At 39.1% G+C, this 23,951-nt stretch overlaps 1 protein-coding gene and 2 long non-coding RNA genes across 5 annotated transcripts in view; 1 reads left to right on the forward strand and 2 right to left on the reverse strand.

The window, feature by feature from the left end:
• The window catches only part of LOC103886586, a 40,328-nt gene extending 32,645 nt beyond the window's left edge, over positions 1 to 7,683 (reverse strand). The window contains exon 1 of the long non-coding RNA XR_001906071.3: positions 4,966 to 7,683. This is a non-coding gene — a long non-coding RNA (uncharacterized LOC103886586). The remainder of the gene's footprint in view (positions 1 to 4,965) is intronic.
• CSMD1 (CUB and Sushi multiple domains 1) overlaps positions 1 to 23,951 on the reverse strand; it is a 2,034,404-nt gene that overhangs the window by 929,647 nt on the left and 1,080,806 nt on the right. The window lies entirely within an intron of this gene.
• LOC108587474 lies at positions 88 to 18,797 on the forward strand. Its single transcript, XR_002524081.2, has 3 exons — positions 88 to 173; positions 17,290 to 17,448; positions 18,663 to 18,797. It is a non-coding gene; the product is annotated as an uncharacterized LOC108587474 (long non-coding RNA).

Here is a 23,951-nt window from a genome sequence, read left to right on the forward strand (position 1 = left end):
AAGCAAGGTCAAGTGCTCTATCATGTTGAGATTAATCTCATTGTGCACTGAGAGAGAAAGAGGCTACCGGGACAGAGATGGTGCTGCTGGCTGGAGACCTTATTGAGTCCCAGTCTCTGGGACAACAAACCGACCTTCCAAATACAGAGCTCTTCTAAAATGAGCTAAGAAAGGTACTGTTCTAGAAAATGAAGCCCTCTGTCTCTAAATGTATTCCATTTCAGTGTCTTCAATATCAATGGTGATTTCTATCATATAATTAAAAGCATATCTTCATACCATTTAGGTTTATGTGAAGATTTTATTAATTGTGTTCTATTTAAATAAACTTTATCCTTTATGACCAAAAGTGCTTACAAACTCATTCAACTGCCATAATTGTTGTCATTTCCTACAACAATTCTTAAAAGGAGCTTAATATGTTAACTCTGTTTTTTCTGCTGATGACCAATTCATTGGTTCCTGCAAGTTAGAAGTTTTACCTCCAATGATTCAGATGAAAAATCACTGTTTAGAAAAGAAAATGAAGTGTTAAGATGCAAGATTCTATCAAGACTAACTTAGCAGCAGTAATAATAATCACATTTAATAATGATAAATTAAAGAGAGGTTTCTTAAATGTTTTTCTAGAAAAGCATTGTCATTTTTTTCAGAGGTTAAAAGAAGAAAGGATAATCTGCCAAGTCTTACAGTATTAAAACAAATTTTGCTTATATTTTTTAAAATTTTAATATTTTTTACTAAAACATTAAATAACGCCTTCCAGATTGCAGTCATTAGTTGATATGCTTCTGATCTTTATATATATAATATATACACACACACACACACATACACACACACACACACACATATATACACACATGTATATGCTCATTAGGTCGTAAGATATATGTATGTACACACATATATGTGTATATATGTATGTGTGTGTACATATATATCTGTCTATATATGCTCCTTAGGTCATAAGTTCACTCAGCTGAAAGTCTGCAGAGGAAATGGAGATACTGGATGTTGGTTCTATCTGCTGCCTATCTGCAAAATGAAACTGAACCTGGACTTCCTATGAATTGAGCTCTGGGTTTTGTGAAATAGACTTATGTATAGTGTCATCTTAAGCATATGAAAGACGTAGAGAATGACATAGGTATTCCATAGTCTTCTGTTGCAAATTCTTTATTTCTCTGTTGACTATTTTGTATTCATGAAATAAAATATTACCAAAGGTCAAAGGCACTGAAATACCAAAATTACTTTCTGAGTTGGGCATGAGGCCACATGCCCGTAGTCTCAGATACTTGCATGGCTGAGGTGGGAGGATCACTTGAACCCAGGAGCTTGAGACAAGCCTGGCAACATAGGGAGACCCCTTCTCAAAAAATATAAACTTTTTAAAAAAACTTTCTGAATCCCAAATGATCATTGCATTTGTGTGTTTTCATTTTAGGACGAATTAGATAATCTGACAGTATAACTTTGATAGTTTATTATTGGGTGTATGGACCAGTACTTCTTTTGTAGCATTGTGATAACTAGAGTATCATATTCCCTAAGAAGAATACAATTTTACTTTTAATAAAAGATAAGAAATATTCTTGTTGCTCCAACTTGCAAAGAAACATCAGATATTTTGCTGGGTTTTAATTCTGATTTACTTGAAAAATGCTAATATTAATGGAGAATTGCACACAGGAATTCAACAGGCACTGGGCAACGTTTACTGCTTGGTAGGTATTTTACTAGACTACAGAAAACAAAGACAATGGGAACATCAGCTGCCCCCTGAACCAGCTCCCAGTGTCTTGGAGGAGACTGAGGATTCCAGCCGAGTGAGGGAAGTTTTGAAGATGAAGGAAAGCACTGAGGCACACTTGCAGGACTTGGTGGAGGACAAAATAACTTTTATCACTCAGAGGATAAAATAATAGATAACGTACAAGGTTTTTATGAAGATTTCAGGAAATAAAGCACGTGGCATATTTTTCCGATTTCAGAGGAAAGGAGCGTATTTCCAATCCCGAAATTTAATAAAACCAATTACTCCAAATGAGTCCTGCTCCAGAAAACATTTAAAGGAAGAGGTTGGGAGTGTGATGCAGATGAGCATGTGGCTCTGACGTTTGTGCTAATGTTTAAAAGAATTTTTGTTCTTAGACATTTCCAGTGACTAAAAGACAGTAATATCTGTTTTTATAAATAAAATGCTCATATTCAGTAACTATACACATTGAGAGGATGAAAGAGTAAGATTTCTTGAGTGTCTCCTATATGCTAGCTACCGTCTCCTTGGATTCTTTCAATAACATGTGAAACGGATGTTATGGACATTTTCTAGCTAAGGAAAATGAAGGCCATGAAATAGTTGAGCAGCTTTCTTGTTTTGTTTTGTTTTATTATTTTGAGACAGGATCTCACTCTGTCATCCAGGCTGGAGTGCAGTGGTGTGATCTTGGCTCATTACAACCTCCACCTCCTGGGCTCAGGTGATTCTCCCTCAGCTTCCCAAGTAGCTGGAACCACAGGCATGTGCCATCATGTCCAGCTAATTTTTGTATTTTTCTTTGTAGAGACAGGTTTTTGCCATGTTTCCCAGGATAGTCTCAAACTCCTGGCTAAAGTGATCTACTTGCCTCAGCCTCCCAAAGTGCTGGGATTATAGGTGTGAGCCACCGTGTCCATCCTGAGCAGGTTCCTGAAATTAGGTCAATTCGATTCTGAAATCCATCCAAGACCAGGTGTGGTGGCTCATGCCTACAATCCCAGAACTTTGGGAGGCAAAGGCGGGAGAATTGCTTGTACACGGGAGTTTGAAACCAGCCTGGACAACATAACAAGACTCCATCTCTTAAAAAAAAAAAAAAGCCAATAGTGGTGGTGTATACCTGTAGTCTCAACTAGTTGGGAGGCTGAGGTGTGAGGATTGTTAAGCCCAGGAGATCCCGGCTGCAGTGAGCTGTGATCACACCACTACACTTCAACCTAGGTGACAGAGTAACACCTTGTCTCAAAAAAAAAAAAAAAAAAAAAAGATTAATTCTGTCTCCTAACACAAGTCTCCCAGGCAGTACAACACTGACTGGAGACTGAATCTCTGCCTCATATTTTCATTACTATGTGATTTAGGCACATCAGTTATTTCTACAAGCCAAATTTCCTCATCTGTAATGGTAACCCATTAAAGCTTGCCCAAAAAAAGGTTAGTTACTGACACGTTTATGTCCATATGATTTACAAAGTATCAGAACACCAACCTCTTAAGAGCAAAATGAACGTTTTCCAGCATCCAAAAGCACAGCATCAGTTACTTCAATATTAGCACACAATACTATCACCAGCCTGATAGTCACAAAAAAAAAAAAAAAAAATTAAGGAAGGTCACATTTGGGTCAGGTTCATTGTATGTGTGCTTTTCGAAGTATCTTCTTCCTATTCAGGCAGGACAGATACATAAGCTCTACGATAATATCAGTAAGTGAAAAGTAACAGCCCAAATATACGAGGCGTTTAGACTGCTTCCAATGTGTAGCCCTATTTTACAAGGTTAAATTAAAGTGCTGAGGTCAAGCATTTACTCAGATACCTGAACATTCAATAATCCAGCACAAAGAACAACTACACATCACTCACTGTTAATTGCTGAAAAGGGAAACTGTCTTCAGCCTACCTCTTCAAGAAGACGTGTGGAGAACGTATTATGCTTTCTATGTCTTATCATTTACCTACACAGATCTTCAAGGAGAATTTCCCCAAAGCTTGTGAAGTCATAGGCTTCAAGCTCCTCATTCATTCAGGCCCCAACTAAGCTCTGCAAGGGGATCTAACAGACCGTGCATCCAATCCTACGTTAAAGGAATTTTGTGAAAATAATAATAGTAATAATAGTAATAATAACAATAATATTACTCTAAGTAAAACCAGTTAAGTCTGTTCTCTCCATACTCCAACTTTCACTCTGGTGCACTTCAGTACTGTTGCTTGGCACGTCGTGGGATTTTGGACACTGGGTTCAAAGGGAATTAAGTAGGCACTTATTTGAGTATATTTAGGCAGTTGTTTTTGTGTGTGTGTATGTTTTTTTTTTTTTGCCATTTCCGTGCATTATGAAGTTATTGCTAGCCATCCTAGGACAATCTGGACAGTCTTCTACGTGAACTCAGCTGAGCCACGATGCCCAAGTGCAGGTTCTGAGAATGTGCTCCACGGGCCAGACACAGAGCCGGCGAGTGGGGAGGATGGCAAGGGTTGATGGGGACAGAGCAAGAGGCCTCTCTGTGAAATTAACTTGAAGGAAGTTTTCTCAAGTCTGACCACAGTGATTAAAAAAAATATATGACATAACAATCATGGTTCAGTTGTCACACTGGAAATAACTTGTCAATAATAGTAATATGGATTAAACAAATTTGACCAAGTATGCTGGAGAAATGCTGGAATTAGCTTTCTATTATCTCTGCAAAAAATATGACAAAATCATCCTCACACAAAAAGGTAATCAAAGAGTCTTTAGCCAAAGCTGTCGGAAAAAAAAAACATGTTCCCAGGGAACATCAGAAATAAAGTGACTAGAAATTTGTTAAAAAACATTTTTTCTTCTTATATTTGTAATATTTTTAGCCTATAAGACATGTAATTTGTTGTGATTTCTTGTCTTATTGTAAAGAAAAATTTTACGTCCAAAACTAATAATATAAAATTCACAATTTTTTATATTTTTTTTCTTAGAGGGTCATCAAAATTGTATGACCTTGAAGCTTAACAAAATCTGGATCACTCCCTGAAACCTATGAGGACAGTATGATAGCTTGTTCCAAAGGATAAAGCTAAAGCAAAACCAGAACCCTTGTTACAATTTTTTTTACAAATCAAATTTACAAATATTATGAAACCAAAGGCAAATGCCACTGCTCTACTTCCTCTGCACCTGTCTGGCTCGTCTCATCTCCACCATTGGACTCTACTTACTGTGTGTGGTGTCTTGCTCTGAGTTAGGAGAGGTAGTCAAGGAAATGGCCATGTCCTCAAAACACAACAACCGCAGCAACCACCGTGGTAACAATGCAGTCATCACAATAAGCATTAGCATTCGCATTGTAATTGAGCTCATTCAAACAAAGCTATCTTCAGTAGAGAATTTCCCCTATAGAGAGCATGCACACTTTGATTTTACCTGTTGCCAGACTGATCATTTCTTCATGAAAATCGTAAAAATCACACGCCTGGGTGGAGATTTAAGATGTTAATGAGACACGAAATGCATGAGCAAGCATGTACAGTTACCGCACATGTGCACCCAGAGGACCACCCAGAACTTGCTTCCTGGCAACACCTCTTCCCACCTCCTTATGAATAATAATGTAAAACTCCCACAAAAGGAGTCTCCATAGTGCTGGTCATTGTTGCCTCATCCTCATGAGCTGCAAGCCCTGAATTCTCTCTCTCAGGGTGTACTGTCTATTCTGTGCCTCACTTAAAAATAGTCTTTTTCCTTCACAAAAAAAAGTACTCTAGGCTGCACTTCTTTGGCTGTGTGTCTTTTGTTTGAATTGTTTTAAAACTGAGAATACAGGAACCCAGGTATCACAACAGCAGTCAACAGCTCCAGTCCCATCTCCACACTGTAATCTACTTCCTGTGCACCTGTCTCGCTCCAGTCTCATCTTCACCACTGAAAGCTTTGCTCTGGATTTTTTCTATCATGAGGAGTAAATGGATATTGCAACTCAAGAGGGGAGACATCTCTCATGGCTTTGACATTTCCAAAAACCAGCATAATTTTACATTTTTTCAATTAAAAGAAAATAATCTTGAATTATCTTGAGCCCTCAAATATAGCACGGCAAGTAGTTTTATAATTTGCTGAATTAAAAAAATAATAATTCTAGGATAGGTTCCTCAAAAGTGCACCTAAAATAGATTTCTACATCCTATTGATTTGTTGCCTGTATGGGGCTATTTACAGAAAATAAATGCTTAGTGCTAAGGCTGAAACAAGACTTCAGTGTTAACCTAACAAGAGAGTCTAACTGAAAAGTGCATTGATCCTTTTTCCTGCCTCCAACTATATGATTAGTTTCTTGATTAACTAGAATTACTAAGGAAGTGTCTCTGCTTCCATGTGTCAATTAGAAGTGCATATGGCTGTTAAATATTTAGGTGCTCTAATTTAAATTCACTGACAAGGGTTTGCTCTGGCTCTATTTTAAAGGAACATTATTTTCACACCTCTCTTACAAATCCTATACAATTACAGTGGGTCCCTAGTATTCAAAACTGTACCATACAGATGACAATTTCCAATATGATGAATAGGGTAATTAGAAGAGTCAATCATGAATCTCCCACTTGGTTTGAAACCAGCTTAGTGGAGGCCATTTGTGAGGTATGTATTATTTGAACGGTATAGGTGGAGTACAGCCAGTGGTCATCATAATTAAACATTCAAGGACTTCTTAACATATTAATTGTGATTCATGAATCACCTAGATGTTGGCCTTATCTCCAAATCACTAATTCAGAGACACCAATAAAGTGTCCTGTTACTAAGAAAATGGATTTTAATTAAAATAATTAGTGTTTAAAATAATCGCTGTGCTTACAACAACAAAGAGATGGTCTACTGCTTTCTATTTAAATTATGTAAAGCAAACCTATCTACATTTATTAACATAGATTCATGTTTGACGTTACAACTGAGACAATTTATAACACAAGGGAAATATCTTATTTTATATACTAAATGAAATATTGTGTGATTGTGGGTTTCTTTGGCCCTATTAACGCAATAGTGTCAATCCACAATGTTTAAATCTTAGCAGACAGAAAAGAGAAAATCAATATTATTAGGCTTCTCTTCAATTTAAGTGTACCTATCCTTAGGAAATAAATATGATCCTAAAAGGACGTAAGCACATGTAATACGCATGTTGACTTACCTTTCTAATGCCCAAATATGTACCATTTAATAAAGTCTCAAAAAGGGAACAATGCTATGCTAAATAATTACTGCATTTGATGCACACATAATTATAATCCAAGTATTTGTATTTAGTTCCTAACTTGTCCATTTATTTGCTTTTTCTTCCACTTATTTATTCATTCCTAATTCATTCATTTAAGAAATATTTCCTACGGTCATAATTCATCACACTTCCATTATACCTGCCATGTGAGTCACAGCTCTGACCTGGTTTGTTCCCTTCCAGGCAAGCCGGCTGGGAACAGTCAGGTTAACTTCATCCCCAGAAGGTCTGTATGCACACTCAGGTGTGTGAGGCACCTCCCACATAGGCACTTTAGGTCTGACTTGTAAAAGATGATCCTTTTACCCTCCCCTATTGCTGTAAATCATTCAGTGCAGTGCGGTTGCTTCCAGAAAAAGAAAGGAAGAAATGACTGGGGAGCGCTGGACTCATGTAGCTGCTGATTTCCATTTAGACGTGTGATGGTAACTTCCTGATGGGCCCATCCTTGGGGCAGGTGAGCCTGGCTTGAGTAACAAGCCCAATTTGATTCAGTCAATGTAATATTAAGATACAACAAAAATATCATCTAGAGCCCTGTGAGAAACATCTTCCAATTCTATAGCCTGGTTGACGTCACTGTTGTGCCCAGACCGTTTGTTCCCCAAAGAAGACCACCAGAGTCCAGAGTCAAAGCCAAGCGGCAAGGATCTTTACTACAAGTTCGAACTTGGACCCTCCATTTCGCAGCATACAAGAGGGCCCCGAACAATGCAAGTGCTTGCTTTTTTATAGCCCGAAAGTTACAGGGGAACAAAAGAATTCTTTTGGTTCCCGCGCTTTCAGTAAAACTTCGAACGGCTGTCCCCTTATTGGAGACTTTCCAGGTGGTGTTTGTACTGGGCCCAGGAAGTTTGAGAGATATATGGAGATATGTGGTGGGATGGTTTGTGTTTGTACTGGGCTTGTTTGTTTTGAGCCCGGGGCTGAGGAATGTGCCCGATTCCTTTCATCACCAAAATTTCTCAAAACAGTCCTTCCAGAACTTGCATCTGTCTATGAGTGACACTGCCTTGGGAAAAATGCATAAATCTATTTCCAGATTTCCATATACTCACTTTGCTGAATTAGGAAAACATTAAGACTAATAGTCCAAAGAGACGTTAACAATAGTGATTAATCTTCACATGGAAAATCCTACAGGTAATGTCTCCAAAATGTTGAACACTTGGGAGAGAATGTAAATTGAATAAAATGCTACCAAATAATGTCTTGAGTATTGTTTTTAAAAAATTAAGAAATACATGTAAACAGCAAGTATATTGTCTGAGAGTCTGAAAGGATGGTCTCATAGTGACATCAAGTTTGAACCAAAAATACATATTAGGAAAAAAAATTAAAAAGCCCTTGTCTATCACCTAATTCTATTTGATGTTTGGTTCTCTAATAACAACCTAATCTCACAAATCACATCATCAATACTCCTAATGAAATCCGCTTCACATCACATCCTGGATAACAATTCTAGCTGGCCATTCCTCTTGAGCAACTCAGTCGCTCTCTGGATCTAGTTTTTGTCATTTATTAAATGAAATTATTATACTGGAAGTTTCCGAATATTCCTTTCAATACTAGATGTATTCATGACAGCACTGAAATCATGGAGACCCAGCGTTTTTTTTTTTTTTTTTTTTTTTTTTTGAGACGGAGTCTCGCTCTGTCGCCCAGGCTAGAGTGCAGTGGCCGGATCTCAGCTCACTGCAAGCTCCGCCTCCTGGGTTCACGCCATTCTCCGGCCTCAGCCTCCCGAGTAGCTGGGACTACAGGCGCCCGCCACCTCGCCCGGCTACTTTTTTGTATTTCTTAGTAGAGACGGGGTTTCACCGTGTTAGCCAGGATGGTCTCGATCTCCTGACCTCGTGATCCACCCGTCTCGGCCTCCCAAAGTGCTGGGATTACAGGCTTGAGCCACCGCGCCCGGCCGAGACCCAGCGTTTTTAAAACAGGAGTCTGAATTTCAATGAGACAAGGATTAGTAGCACAGTGGTGTCAGGAAGTTATCAAAACAAAGGAGTGAGATGACTCAGCCTACCCTTTCTACAGCAACAATGGTCATAGTGTGACTAGCAACTGTAATTATCTACACATAATAAGAGCTGTGCGCAGGAGCAGTCAAATACTTGGGTCAGGTTTCTCTTACAACCAATGCGCTCTAACAGTGATTCCTACATTTGAATACCCGTGGGCCAATTCTAAAACAAAATGTTTCTAAAAGACCTGTTGATTAACTTTTAATTCAATTTATGATCTTAGAGTCATGCATATATAAACTAACTTTTTATTTATGATCTTAAAGTCATGCATATATAAACTTGGAATGCTTAAAGCCTGTGTACACTATAAGTTATATAAATAAATGCATATCAAACTGCATCAGTTAAAAAAGAAAAAGCTATGAATTTTAAATAACACTAAACTGCCACTCAAAATGGACTGCTGTAGCACAAATTATCATCATAATCATTAATAATAGGATTACTATTATCAACTTTCTTTACCATGCCCATAATCCCATGAGGAAGTCCTATTAAAATTACTGCAAAAGCCTCCTCCATGAAACATTCTGTGACATCATTTGCTTTCCTTTGGCCCAAATGGGCTATTTGCTTGGTAAGTTCATCTCCATCATTTTTTTCATTAGCCTGAGGATATTAAAGTGCTGCTACTTATAGCCTATGGAATCTTGGCCGCAGAACAAATAAGGTGGCTATGTGGATGACACAGTGTATGTTTAGATATAGTTATATAACCATCAAATGAAGACACAAAATCAAAATCTAGTCACAGAGAACTGGAGAGCTCCTAGGAGACTCCCCGATCCCCAGTTTGACAATGCTATTCTTACCACCTAAATTATGTGCTTACAAACAAGGTACGGAGAGAAATACATTATAGTTGCCCTGACGCCCAACTTCTCACCATGCAGCAGAGCTTCTACCAGCTGAGTCAGAGTGGGGGCAACTATACACCAGCAATCCCTGCAAGCCATCTAGCAACAAGCGTATGAGCATGGAAAATTCCCCTACATACTGCGAAAATAAAAATAGCTCAGATAAAACTATTGCAAGACACATGAATACAAAAAAAAAAGAAAAAAAAAACATCATTTGAAAAATTCAAGGACAACCACTCTGATGTTACATGAGCTACGTGTGTAGCAAACTCTGTTACATGGCATGATCTGTTATGGGGAGAACGAAATGTTACTAATCAAGTGTCGTTATAAAGAGTTGTAAAGAGTTTGATGACATGTGTGACATAACTGTACAAACTGTAGCATCATAACTGTATAAAACCTACTGTTCTAGAGAATACTTGGGAGTCTGTCATATCTTTGGGTTGTCACCATAAACATAAATCTATCCTGTGATGGAATATGAAGATAGAAAAGATTGGCCTGGGGGCTGAATGTTTACGAAATGAAAGGTGCACCCATCAATCATTCTGAATCCACACGTGGACCTGGTATTTGTTGGTTTGTGTCTCATTCAGAGTTCAGAATGGACAGGTGTAGGAATTCCTGAGCAGAAAATCCTACTTTTCTGCTACATACATATTTGATGACCTTCTCTAAGACATTAACATCTTCCCTAATTTAATTAATAAATCATCAATTATTTATTGATTGCTCAGGACATAGCTGATGACCCCAATGCTTTGTTGGCCGCCTTAGGGGATACAGTCATTTTAAACTGTGGTGACTCTATTCAAGAACCTCTGCCCTCAAAAACTTTATAGGAAAACAAAACAAAACAAAACAAATGGGACCATACAGTGTATATTTCAGTGCTAAAATATGTGCTGGAAGCCCCAAAGGCTGTGTACAAGTCCACGGAAAGAAAACAATTGAGGTCAATAAAATGAGGAATACATAGAGAAGGGTTCATCTTTAGTTTTAACATATGTGGACTGACTGGTGCCATGTTAGGTAACAAGGACACAAAGATTGCCAGTCCTGTCAAAGATGCTTATGGCCTAGGACAGGAAGCCAATCAACAATGAGCAGAGGATGGACAAGAGGGTTGGAGAGTTGGCACCAGTGTGAGCAGCCAAGGGAAAGGAACCCCCAGCCCTGCTAAGAAATGGGACTTCCAAGTACGCTTTGCAAAGGAGGTGCTACTTCACAGCAGGTGCGGGTTTGCTGGGCAGATTCTCTGTCCTGGCACAAAGAGTGGCTGCACATGACCCATCTGGGTATGTTGATTAGTTCAGCATATTGGCCACATGGATTATATGTGGGGAGATGGGGTGGTATTGATCCAACCACAGAGGTGGGTACAAACTAGACTTGGAAGGACCCTCATTTTGGATGCTGTCCTAAGGAAGTGGAGAAACATCTAGGGATATTAAAAAGAAGGTTGTTGTAGTAAAATTTCTGTTTCTCAAGAATCAATATGGCTCTAACATAAGTATGTAGTGAAAAGAAAAGGTTTATGGAGGCTGAGAAACTACATAAGGAGGTGGCTTTTGTTATAATCTGGGCTAGAGATGACAAATAACTGAGCAACTGTCAGGTAGGGTGGCTGAGCTTAGCAGTTGGAGGAGCTGTATGAACAGCTTTCAGGGCACAATTTTGACCTGATTGGAAGGTGACAGTGGATAGCACCCCTCAGCATGACCCTACTACATGCACTGTGTCCTGAAAATGTCCATTTATTCAGTTCCTTTACTCCAAACCCTGAGTTTAAGAACTTGCTTAAAATGTGTCTTTAATGTGTAAAATATTTATAACTTAATTCCCATGGGAAGGGTAGTTTCCTTCCACTGGGCTTGTTGAGCTGCAGCTACAGCTGGTTGACACTGCAGCTGGGTGACACTAGCTAGGTGATACTGCAGCTGGGTGGCACTGTAGCTGGGTGACAGTGTAGCTGGGTGACAGTGCAGCTGGATGACACTGTAGCTGGGTGACAGTGCAGCTGGGTGACAGGGCAGTTGGGTGACAGTGTAGCTAGGTGACAGCGTGGTTGCATGACAGTGCAGCTGGCTGACACTGTAGCTGGGTGACAGGTAGCTGGGTGACAGTGCAGCTGGATGACACTGTAGCTGGATGACAGTGCAGCTGAGTGGCAGTGTAGCTGGATGACAGTGTAGCTGGGTGACACGGTAGCCTTGGGTGACGGAGCTTGCTCAGCTGATGTCCGAGCAGTGTAGCTGGATCAGACAGCTGTACGCTGGGTGCACAGGTAGTCTGGGTGATCAGTGCAGCTGAGTCCTTGTGCATCCAAAGACTATAGAGTATTAAATAAAAGAAGGTCTATAAAGGACAGATCAGAGCCTGAAACTTTATGGTTTTTCATTATTGCTAGCTGTCATAGTGTTATCATTATTGTCATTACTGTGGTAATAAGAGGGCTTTTAATAACGATTTTGTAGTAAAGAGATAATTTATAACCTGGAGTCCAAAATTAATGTATGTATACTTTTAGGGGAGGGTCATGAATGTACTGATAACCGGTGAGAAATAGTATGTCCTCAGCATGCAAAGCAGATAATGTATTGATCATTCTTCCTGGCCAACAGGATTTTTATTTCAAGTGCGTAGTCATGTTCTTTCCCAGTTGTACTGAGGTTTCTTTGATTTTTCCACTTTTTCCCTTTTTCTTTCTGCATCAGTGACACTCTTGCCAGCTTCAACCCAATCTCCAATTTAATTTTTTCAAAGTGTGTTGATTGGAAGTGAAGAAGGGCATATTTCAGCAAACCTTCATCTTCTCTAGAATCCGTGCTGATGCAGTTTTTGGTCTTACTCTAATGACTTCAAATTGTTTTCCACTCGGTAGATCTCACACATGCATTGCCAATTCTGAACCAAGGGAGTCAGGCTTTGGAACATGTACACCAACCTGCCGATCACATTTGCTCATAAAGTGGTGTCCTCGTTCAGGGAGCCTTGGGGCACAGATCTTTTGATAGTTTCTCTGAAAACCGCTGAAGTAAAACAGTGTCTGGCTCCTCCAATTTAGGTGCACAGAATGTACTTGCGTTTAACAACTTTATTAGATTTTGAAATGGCCAAGAATGGAACAAGTGTCTTTACGTAGGTTTAATGTTTTTTGATGTGACAAGCTAACACAGTTTCTGGCCTCAAAGTGTGCTTTATTAAGCTCTTGGGGTGTTCACAAATATTCATTGTTTGCATCCTGATATTAACATGGTTTTCTTACACTGCACTCTTCTCTAGTGCTTTTCCCATTAGATTATTTTAGATCTCACGCCATGAGTGTGACTGTGAACAGGAGGACAATACATGTATTTCAGTGCCTAGTATTGGCTTTAAATGGCTGTTTCTCTTATTCTTTCCCTTGTTTTCCTCCTACCCTATTCCATTTATTACACACTGTTCTTCTTCTTTATAAGGATTTGTACAGATTGTTCCCAGATTCCTATTTATCTTGAAAACCAACCTGAACACACTGCTAAGCCTTAATATGACAGAAGTAATACAACAACCTTCAACCACTGTAGCAACATTGCTACTAATAAAACGGAGAATCTCACTTCCAATACATCAGCGTTTTCTATGATTTTCAGCCCATTGACCACCTCCCAACCCTCATTCTAGGGTCCATTGATTAAGTCATGCCCTCACCCTTTACTGTCAACTCCTCTTACTCCAACTATTATGCAGTAAGGAGTTTTATGTTTCAAATCTTGGCTTTTTTGTTTACAAAAACATGCGATCTGAGGCAAATTATTAGATCTTTCTAAGGCAGTGGTCCCCATCTTTGTTGGTACCAGGGACCCGTTTCATGGAAGACATTATTTTCCATGGACTAGGGTGGCAGGGGATGGTTTTGGGATGAAACTTCCACCTGCAATCACCAGGCATTAGATTCTTGTAAGAAGCGTGCAACCTAGATCCCGCGCATGCTCAGTTCACAGTAGCGTTCATGCTGCTATGAAAATCCAATGTCGCCGCGGATCTGAGAGGAGGCAGAGCGCAGGGGTAATGCTTGCTCACCACCACTCATCTCCTGCTGGGCACCCTGGTTCTTCACAGGCTGTGGACCGGTACCAGTCCGTGGCCCTGGGATTAGAGACCCCTGCTGAGGAACACATTTCTTTATATCAAATAGAGTAGAGCTGTCTACTTTGCAACATTTTATGAGTATTAAATTACATAATGCACTGACTGGCCCATCTTGGATACTGAATAAATAGTAGCTACATCCAACTTTCCTTCCATCCACCAGCTGTTGATCATCCCTATCTCAACCACTTATCTCTTTCTCCGGTTTCCAGCTCTACCTCCCTGAACTCGGTGGACTCTGACCTCCTGAACACGCATTGTTTTATTCTCTCTAGCCTTACAATGAATGAAGGTTTCTGTGTTATTAAAGTGGCGTGTCGCCGACCACCTGGATTGGATAACGGCCTGCTGTCAGCATTGCTGCTGCTAGTCTGCTGAGCCAGATGGAAACCTTCTTACAGGCACTTTGGGGAAACCCATATGAACTCTGCATGCAATTTAGCGACTGAGTATTCTTACCCTTCAATGTGACTCTGCACCAGTGGCCTCTAAAACTTACTCTTTGTCTCTGCCATGTCTGGTCAGAACTGGTTTTCTTGCCTCTGTCCCACCCATGTGTTTTTAGAATATCCAGATGAATTAATCTGTCCAGTTAAAAAGAAAATTTCTCAACCTACAGGGTTTAACAAAACAATTATGCTATATCATTATCATAAGCTTTCCAAGGCCAGAGCATTAATATTAATGTGATATTAATATATACATTATGTAAAATATTACTCTCAAGAAAGCCTAAAGTGGTATTATTGATGCCAGAGAAGTATGCCTTTTATATACAGATACAGTAATTGCTGGCATTTTGTCCTGTTTCTGAATTTCAATGTGTAGATTATTATGGTGCCTTTTTCTTCATACATAGTTCACTACTGTTTTTGGCAACTTTGGGTAATGTGTCAGAAAATAAGGCTCTTGTTCATTACAAATTGACCCTGGCTATCTTAATGATGTGATTACACATCAGATACAGCATCCTGAAAGAAGCCAACAGGACATCATCAACTTTCAGGTGTTGGACTTCACCACCTCCCAACTGAGTCAATATTTGAGCCTCTCGGATCAGTGTTCCATGGGTTATGGTTTCTCAGAGCTCTCAGAACCCTTTGGTAGTCTTGTTTATTAGGGAGTCATTGCCATATATATTTTTTTGCCTCCACAGGACATGTGGCACATGACCGTGTACCTCTTTGGTTCACTATTTGTTTCTCATTTGGATTAAACCTGGAATACCTTGTTCGGTAGTTTCTTGGTTAATGTCCTACCTGCCTGTCTAGGTGTGGGCTAAATGCCACCTCTGGTAGCACTGACTTCTCTGAGGGTGTGATGCCTTCACTTGAAGATTGTACATTACTTTGTTTATGCCGAATGAAGTAATTTGGACTTGTAATTATATTTGGATGAATATTACTTTCACTTCGCTGCAATACATGTTTCTGGAGAACCAGCCTATGTCTCATTCTGAAGTAACTTGTGCATATCAGGAGCTGAGTTAGGGTATAGATGAATAGCACCTTCCCCTTACCAAACAAATTGTAGGTTCTTTCTGGAGGAGACCCCTTCCTTTCATCCCAACATCGTCAAGCCCAGTCCTACAAATAGAAAAGATGTGACAGAATCGCACTAACTCTTTATTATAGTGGAAACCTCTTTATTGCAATGGACCTATGTTAGTGCTTCTCAAACTTGAGTGTGTCTAGGAATGTCCCACAGATTTCGCTAAATGCACATTTGGCAATGGTGGTTCTAGGGTGGGGCCTGGTATTCCACATTTCTAAGAAACTGACAGGTGATACCAAAGCTGCTGTATGTGAAACACACTTTGGAGAGTTAGGAATTAAATGATCTCAAATATACATTTTCTTTCCCTTTCTTCTTCTTCTTTTTTTTTTTTTTCTGAGACAGAGTCTTACTCTGTCACCCAGGCTGGAGTGCAGTGATGCGAGTTCGGTTCACTGCAACCTTGGCCGCCCAGGTTCAAGCGATTCTCATGCCTCAGCCTCCCAAGTAGATGAGATTACAGGTGTGTGTCACTATGCCCAGGTAAATTTTGTATTTTTAGCAGAGATGGGCTTTTACCATGTTGGCCAGGCTGGTCTCGAACTCTTGGCCTCAAGTGATCCACCTGCTTCCGCCTCCCAAAGGGTTGGGATTACAGGTGTGAGCCACTGCACCCGGCCCCAAAATACATATTTTCCTTATCTGACCTTTCAAGTCAAAGAGGAAAAAGTACTAAGTTACAAATATTGAATACTCTTAAACTAGAATTTCTACTGGTGACTGATTTTCTCTGTGGTTCCTTCTCCATGGGGCCTATGTGTATCCAAATGTCTGTGGGGAAACTGAGGCAATTTTCTTAATATTTTGCAAGAGATTCAGAGAGACTCCTTCCATTTAAAGAATGATTAATAACAGGCAAACATGGGAAAAATATGTTCATATAAAAGATAATATTTTTTCTGCATATAATTTTTTCAAATAAAGGAATACTTAGATTATATTCTTTTATACAACAGTTAGGGAAAATACTCACGGAATAACTGAAAGAAGGTTAATAACATGTACCTGATCTTAAATCCCACATAAGAAATAGAGTTGATCATCTGAAAAAAAGTTCTCTAGATCTCGTTAGTAACTATACATACTAGTAAGGCCACACACAGTTAACCAGGCAGGTGGCGTCAAGTCCCTGTGCAAGGTAAGACCCCCCAACGTAGATCCAATGCCTATGACTTTCCTACACGTGAAAGATCGAGGTGCATCTGCTAACCAGTGTTTCTCAACATTCAGCATGCATTCCCATCTCACTGGGAGGGCTTGTGCAAACACAGATGGCTGGGCCCCACACCCAGAGTTTCCGATTCAGTGTGACTGAAAATTCACATTTCTAAAAGGGTCCCAGGCAATGCTCATGCTGCCAGTCCAGGAACCCCTCTTTGAGAATCACACTCAGTATCTCCTTACCCACATCCAAGTCCACGCAGACCATAGACTCATCTTAAAATTGGATGCTGAGTACCCTAAACCTTGCTCAGAATTCTTCACCAGCCTCTACTCCAGTTAACAAAGTCCAAACGTGTGGGCCTGGCATTCTAGATCCTTTGTGACTGTGGACCCAATTTAGCAGAAGGTTTTTGATCTCTTACTATTTATTTGCTCCTTTGCAATAGGCTGATTTATAATCATATTTTTGGTCTGCCTCAACAATACCTTTTGATTTTATCGAACCTGTTCTTTCACCAGATGGTTGTTAGGCCTGGAGTGCTTTTAATTTTCCCTGCTTTTCAAAACCCGAACTGTTGAGAGGAGGCAAAGAGACTCACAGACATGCTCTCTCTTTCCTTCCCGTGATGCTAACCTCAGAGTTGCTGTGGGAATTCCTTCCACCCCACAGTGTACCAGGTAAGCATCAAACTACCAGCACTTGTGATGTGGGTTAATCTAAGGGAATTATAAGTGCTTCTTTATCTTGACTGTGACCACAAAATGCCATGGCATTGCATTAAGTTACAATGTGTGCCTGCTTCAAATAAAACGAATTGTCATTGGGACAAAAAAAAAAAAACCATGAAACATCAATTGGCAAACTAATTCAAAATCCCAAGGTATACCTGAGTCACTTACAGTATGGTCTAGAAATATCCCACGAACAATGTAATCTGTTTTCACCAAACATGATATAAAGTAATGTTTAATGCCTTAGAAAGCATGATATGAATTCTGAAAAGAAATAATGGACAAACTGTACCCAATGAGAGATTGAAAAAAACAAGGTTGTGCTCAGGGTAAACGACGAAGACAAAGGTTTTAGGCAGAAATATAAGCTGTACCAGGAAGTGTGGGATCTCATCATAAAAGGAAATACTCTAGAATCTAACGAACCTAAGCTTTTTTTTTTTCAGATTTGCAAAGTACACCTTCCACAGTCAGTGGAGAGAAAATAACTATGTTTTATATTAAAAAATGTTAATTAACTCAGAGGCTGATAGATCTTCCTCATCTTTGACACTGTAAATTCCTACAAGAGGAAAAATGACTTTTATATTGAACATATATACATACATAATATATGTGAATACATAGGCATGTATTAAGAAGGATAGCAGTCTCATTTTGTAAATAAAGTAAAAGTATTAATACCAAGTCTTTCTATGCAGCCCCAACATTATCCTAAACTTGACAAGCGAACCTTACCCATCAGAGTACTGCTGGGTAATACCAGTTATCAGACAATTGAAACTCTTCAAACATGTTGTAAATAGGTCTTAATACTGCCATTTCATAGATGAGAAAAATGGCTGGGAGAGGTTAATAAAGTTTCCAAATGTCATAGCTAGTTATCACCCAAAATATTATTCAAATTTAGATCCCATTGACTCAAAATGCCTTCTTCTTCGGTGTCCCATTATTCATAAACATTACTTTTCATGTTACACTGTGTATTACTTTAAATAGCACACACGTATGTTACCTGAATCAGCGATCTGATCTCATACAGCAAATGAAAATTTGTTGGAAAAGTGGAAAAATACATTCAGTTTGATCGTAAGTCTTTACACGCATTTTTAAGACTTTAATAAGACATTAACTTGGATGGTACATATTTGGTTTCCCAGCTGCTCAGCTCTCTCGCCATGTTTGAAAATATGATGGAATTCAGAGCACGCCTGTGTCCTGCAAGCTGACGATATGGTGGCAGGTGCACTGAGGCCACAGAATGCACCAGGAAGAGACTCTGAGGATGCTGCCCTGTCTGCTGTAAAGATGCTTAATCCCTTCATAAAATCACTAAATTTAAGTGTTCTGGTTTTATTTTGTTCACTTCATTATATATTTTGAAAGTGAACCAAGTAAATATTTACAAATTTTACAAAGAAGTCAGATTCAAATGATGCCTTTAGAATAAACTTGAGCAGACAGTATTATGAATGCATTATTTTTGGGTTCTAACACAGCAAAAGACAGATGATTTTAATATAAACCTATTGTGGTTAATAAGAAAACAGACTGATATTGCTAATTCTATAATCTATTTTCCCCTTTGTATTTGCATATGCTTCTTCAGCCCATTAAGGACATAAAAACACAACAACAAATTCGGTGCTTTTTTAGAGATTGTAGTGCCTTCTCTCCAGAGTACATTATTATGAGTATAAGTTGTTATTAGAGAGGGCATGTAACAGGCTAAATCTCTGTCTTATTTCTGCCTTCCTTGGATGCAATGAACTTCAAGAGAAATGGAAAAATCAGTGCTTCCTACACAATATCTACACAGAACTGTTATTAGGGTGATTGACCATGAGCAGGAATGCTTTCTTGGGCATATTTCTGTAGCTATTACAAGACAGATGTGGCCAAGTGTCACTTATTGAGGGGCTGCCCAGTTAGCCTTTTGGGGACATTCCAGAACTCTAGAAATTGGAGACGACCAGAAAATTCTGTCAAATTACCTTGGCAGCTGTGATTTACTGGACAGGTTGCCAATCACAGGACTCAAAGAGCCCACAGAAAATCATATAATGCAGGTGTCTGCTTCCAGGCGGGTCTCTGGGGACGGGATGTCAGCGTCTCTCTTGAATGCTCATTCCAAAATTCAATCATATCATTCTTAAGGTCCTTTTCCTTTTGTTTAACTGAAGTCTCTGTAATTATAGATTCTGTTTTCTTTTTTTCCTTATTGAAAGACTATATAACGCCAGCTGGTCTTTCTATTTCCTGTTTGTCTCCCATCCAATTTGGTTAATAACTAGGAGTGGCTTTCATAATCACCTCTTTCACATGACATTGCTTGTCTGAGCAGCTATTAGCACTCCCAGGCTCTCCTATCAAACTCCAGACCTTACATCTTTATTCTGAGTTTTCCATCAGAAATCTCTCATATCACCAGCCACATTTCTCAATAGACTGAAACTTGTAAATTCTGTTTAATTAAACTCATTTTCTTAGACTGTCACAAACAAAAGATTCTCCTTCTCATCTGTGCTCCATCTTCTTACCTCTGTCATCTTTTCTTACCATCACTTTCAAAAGGATTCTCCTTCACGTGTTTTCCCTATATGTCCACCTGAATCTTACATCTTCACACAAGTTTCCTGAACTGGTAAAAACAATTCAAAAGATCACCAATTGTCATATATACACATACAGAGTATATTTTCTTTCATCATCTTTTAGATTTGATTGACTCTTTTCAAACCCTAAATCAATAAATATAACAGCTTGTCCAATTCTGAGAATGATTTTCTATTTTTATTTAACCTGATTAATGTGAACTTCACATTTCTCATGAATTTGTAATGATTTCAAGGAAATCTTATTCTAACTCTGATTCGACATACTTCTATAGGGGCATGAACTTACTGGGAAATATCACTATGCAAAAAAGCAATACACGGAAGGTGAATATTTTATATTTTAATATTTGATACGTACTAATCAATCTCGTTTCAGTCAAAACGTGTATCAGTATTTACTACATTCAAGGCAATCTTCTAGCCAATGGGGGTGCAGGGACAAATAGGGTGGGATGATTTCTACTTAGAGTAGACCAGAGAAGACATTCCTAAACAAGAGAGGCTGTGTGCTCCTAGACCCTCAAATGAAACATATTGCATACAATGGAAATATATAACAGAGGGGCTGGTTAATCTTAGCTTCTCTGCCAGGGTGGTTTTGGAGATGAGAGTTGAAGCATGATAAAAAAGAGAGAGAAGGAGATAAGATGAGTCCCACCCAGTGTTACAAGGGTCCTCAGGTGAGAAAAAACAGAGCATGTTTGGAAAAAATACATGCAGAATAGGGCAACTGATGGGGTGAAATGTCCAAGGTGAGCCTGAAGAGGCAGACTGGGGTCTGCTCTTGTAGCTCAAGGTCACACAAAGGCATGCAATGCTAGCTAGCGTAAACATGGTAGGATTTTATTATTTAAATTATATTCTATTGAGGGTTCAGGAGGGGGCATAGCAGGGAGGGTGTTGTAAGAGTGAATGAAGATCAATTAATCAGCAACTATGGTGGTCATTCAGGTAAGAGAGCACAGGTAGTGAATGTGGAGTGAGAGGAGTAACCAAATGTGAGGAAGACACAGGAAAGCCTACGCACTGCTGACTATAAAGAGCGAAGGGGTGTAGAGAATCATGACTTGAGCAGGAGGGTAACATGACAGCACTCAGAAAGGAGCTTTTGGATGGTGTGTGTGCGTGTGTTGCAGTGGTGATTGGGGGTTTGGGCTCCTTGAAATTTGAAGTATCCATGATACACCCACATGGAGATGCTGGGTTGAGAGCTGAATATATTGGTTGGAGGTCAGAACAGATATCAGGGTTGGCATAAACATTCAGGAATTCCTGGCACGAGAATAACAATGGAAGCCATGGGGATATTTTTCTCAAAGGATCCTGTGAGGACCATAGACCTGCTCAGGAGTGAAAATCCAAGGCCAAAGGATCCTGTGAGGACCATAGACCTGCTCAGGAGTGAGAATCCAAGGCCAATCTGATGCCAGAACAGAGGAAGCCCCCAGCGAAGGGAAACACAACTGCCAGACTGGAAGAAGCAAGCCCTTGGGATGTGTCCCAGAAGTGAAGGGAAATGTGTTTCAGAAAGGATGGAGTGAGTCCTAGGTGCAAGTAATAATAAGGCAATAAAGAAGATGGCCAGTGAGTTCCGGTGCATTTGGCAATAGATCAGGGGCTCTGCCCAGCAAGAATGTACTTAGGGAAGTGATCCAGCATTGAGACATTGGGGTCAGGGCCATCGAAATATCAAGGATGCACAACTTTCAGGAAGTTTAGATGGAAGCATACAGGGAAAGCAGGAGTGGGGCAAGGAATGTGGGTCACAGGATGAGTTTTTAAAGAGATAAGCAACTTGTATCTTAATGCTAGGCACCAGAGTACTCGAGTACTAGAACAAACTCAGATGACCTAATCACCTTGACTTACCTGTGTGTGTATATATAATTTATGATTACCTTGACTTTTTTTTCTGCTGTATAAAGTCTGGTTTTGGACTCGAATAAATTAACTATCACCTTTGACTTCATATAAAAGAAAGTAATTTAGCCAATATTTAAATTCTGTAATACTCGAAACCCTTCTCTATACTTCTAAATTAAAGAAAAGGTACTACTAAGTGGAAATGATCACAATCAAGAGTCCTATTTGAATTATGGAAGTGCCTTGTCTTCCGTGTTAGAATTTTATATGAATAGAGTATGATGAGAAAAATAATTCAATCAGAGAAAACAAGAAAAAGTACTTTTAAACCCCCAAAAGAGATAAATAACTTGAGCACCTGCAAAAGGGCTAGAATAGAGTAGATAAGAGCTAGTTGGAGAGGTTGCATACTTTGAAGAGAAAGGGTCACAGACAGCTCACGGTTTTTAAGAACAAGGAAGAGAATGGGGTCTAGAGGGTATCAGGATGTGTCCCATTATGTAGGATAGATATAAAAATATACGGGTACAGATAAAGATATTTGGTGCAAGAAAGTAAAGAAAGCCCTGTTCTAAATCTTCTGTCTCTATTGCTAATTATTATTATTAGATCATGTTGTGAGTAAGCACAGTGTGTGTGCAATGGGTGTAAAGTTTAATTGTTGTAGCTCCTAACTAACATATGAATAGTTTCCACTGTTGAAATGGCAGTTTACTCCATAAAATAAAATAAATTAATAAAATAGTCCCACCTGGCATTAAATGAAACTTTTTCTCTCAAATCTCCACCGAGTGCACGTTAGTGTGCATTAAGTCAGCTTGGTTGTCAAGGTGAGAGATGTCTTTATTTTTTGACTATCCCTTTTATTTTCAGATCCTTTGACATGTATCTGTCTTTGCTCATTCTTCATTTTTACCAGCTAATTCCTCAACCAAGATTTATTGACATCTACTCTACTGAGTGTCCTTATGCTAGAATGCAAATTCTTCCGAGGCACACATCACACGGTCTTCAGTTTTGCTCCTTAAATCTTAAAGAATAACTCAATAATTACTGATTGAACTGAACACAACAACAACAAAATAGTACTGCAGTGTGATGAAAGCTGAATGAGAAAAGCCTTCACACACATACAAGTGTTCAGGATGAGGAGATTCTACAGACACATCCAGGGATGCAGGCAGTTGAATTAATTAGAGATTAGAAAAGCCCTAATAACGAAGAGTCAAGAATTTAGGTAGCAGGCCAGGAGTGGTAGCTCACACCTGTAATCCCATCACTTTGGGAGGCCGAGGCAGAAGGATCACCTAAGGTCAGGATTTTGAGACCAGCCTGGCCAACATGACGAAATGCTGTCTCTACCAAAAATACAAAAATTGTCTGGGCGTGGTAGCACATGTCTGTAATCCCAGCTATCCAGGAGTCTAAGGCAGGAGAATTATTTGAACCCAGGAGGCAGAAGTTGCAGTGAGCTGAGACAGTGCCACTGCACTCTAGCCTGGGTAACAGAGTAAGACTCTGTCTCAAAAAAAAAAAAAAAAAAAAAAAAGAAAAGAAAAAGAAAAAGAAAAAGAAAAAAAAGAGTTTAGGTAGCATAGTGAGTTCAAAGGTCACTTCAAGGACTTCAGGGAAATGCAGGAAAGGATGACATGAAACAGGACATGACTGGGCTTTGTTGACCATTCGATCAAATTCTAGCCTTAACACAAGGATGAATAATTCTTTAATAGTCAGACATTTAATAGGATTCTTACTGAAATATTTGAAAAGCTTATCATATAATTATATATAATTTAACATAACCTGTGTACTTCATAACTTATAATATTACTACTTATGTAGAACTCTATCTCTGTTATAATTTATTGGTGGAATGTTAATTTAGCTAGCACCTCAAATTATAAACTCTCTCACTTTCCATTGCATTTGTTCCTAAAATTTTTGTATCAATTTTATTATCTTTATCTA

The sequence above is a fragment of the Papio anubis genome, chromosome 8 (assembly GCF_008728515.1).
Source record: "Papio anubis isolate 15944 chromosome 8, Panubis1.0, whole genome shotgun sequence".
Classification (NCBI taxonomy): domain Eukaryota; kingdom Metazoa; phylum Chordata; class Mammalia; order Primates; family Cercopithecidae; genus Papio; species Papio anubis.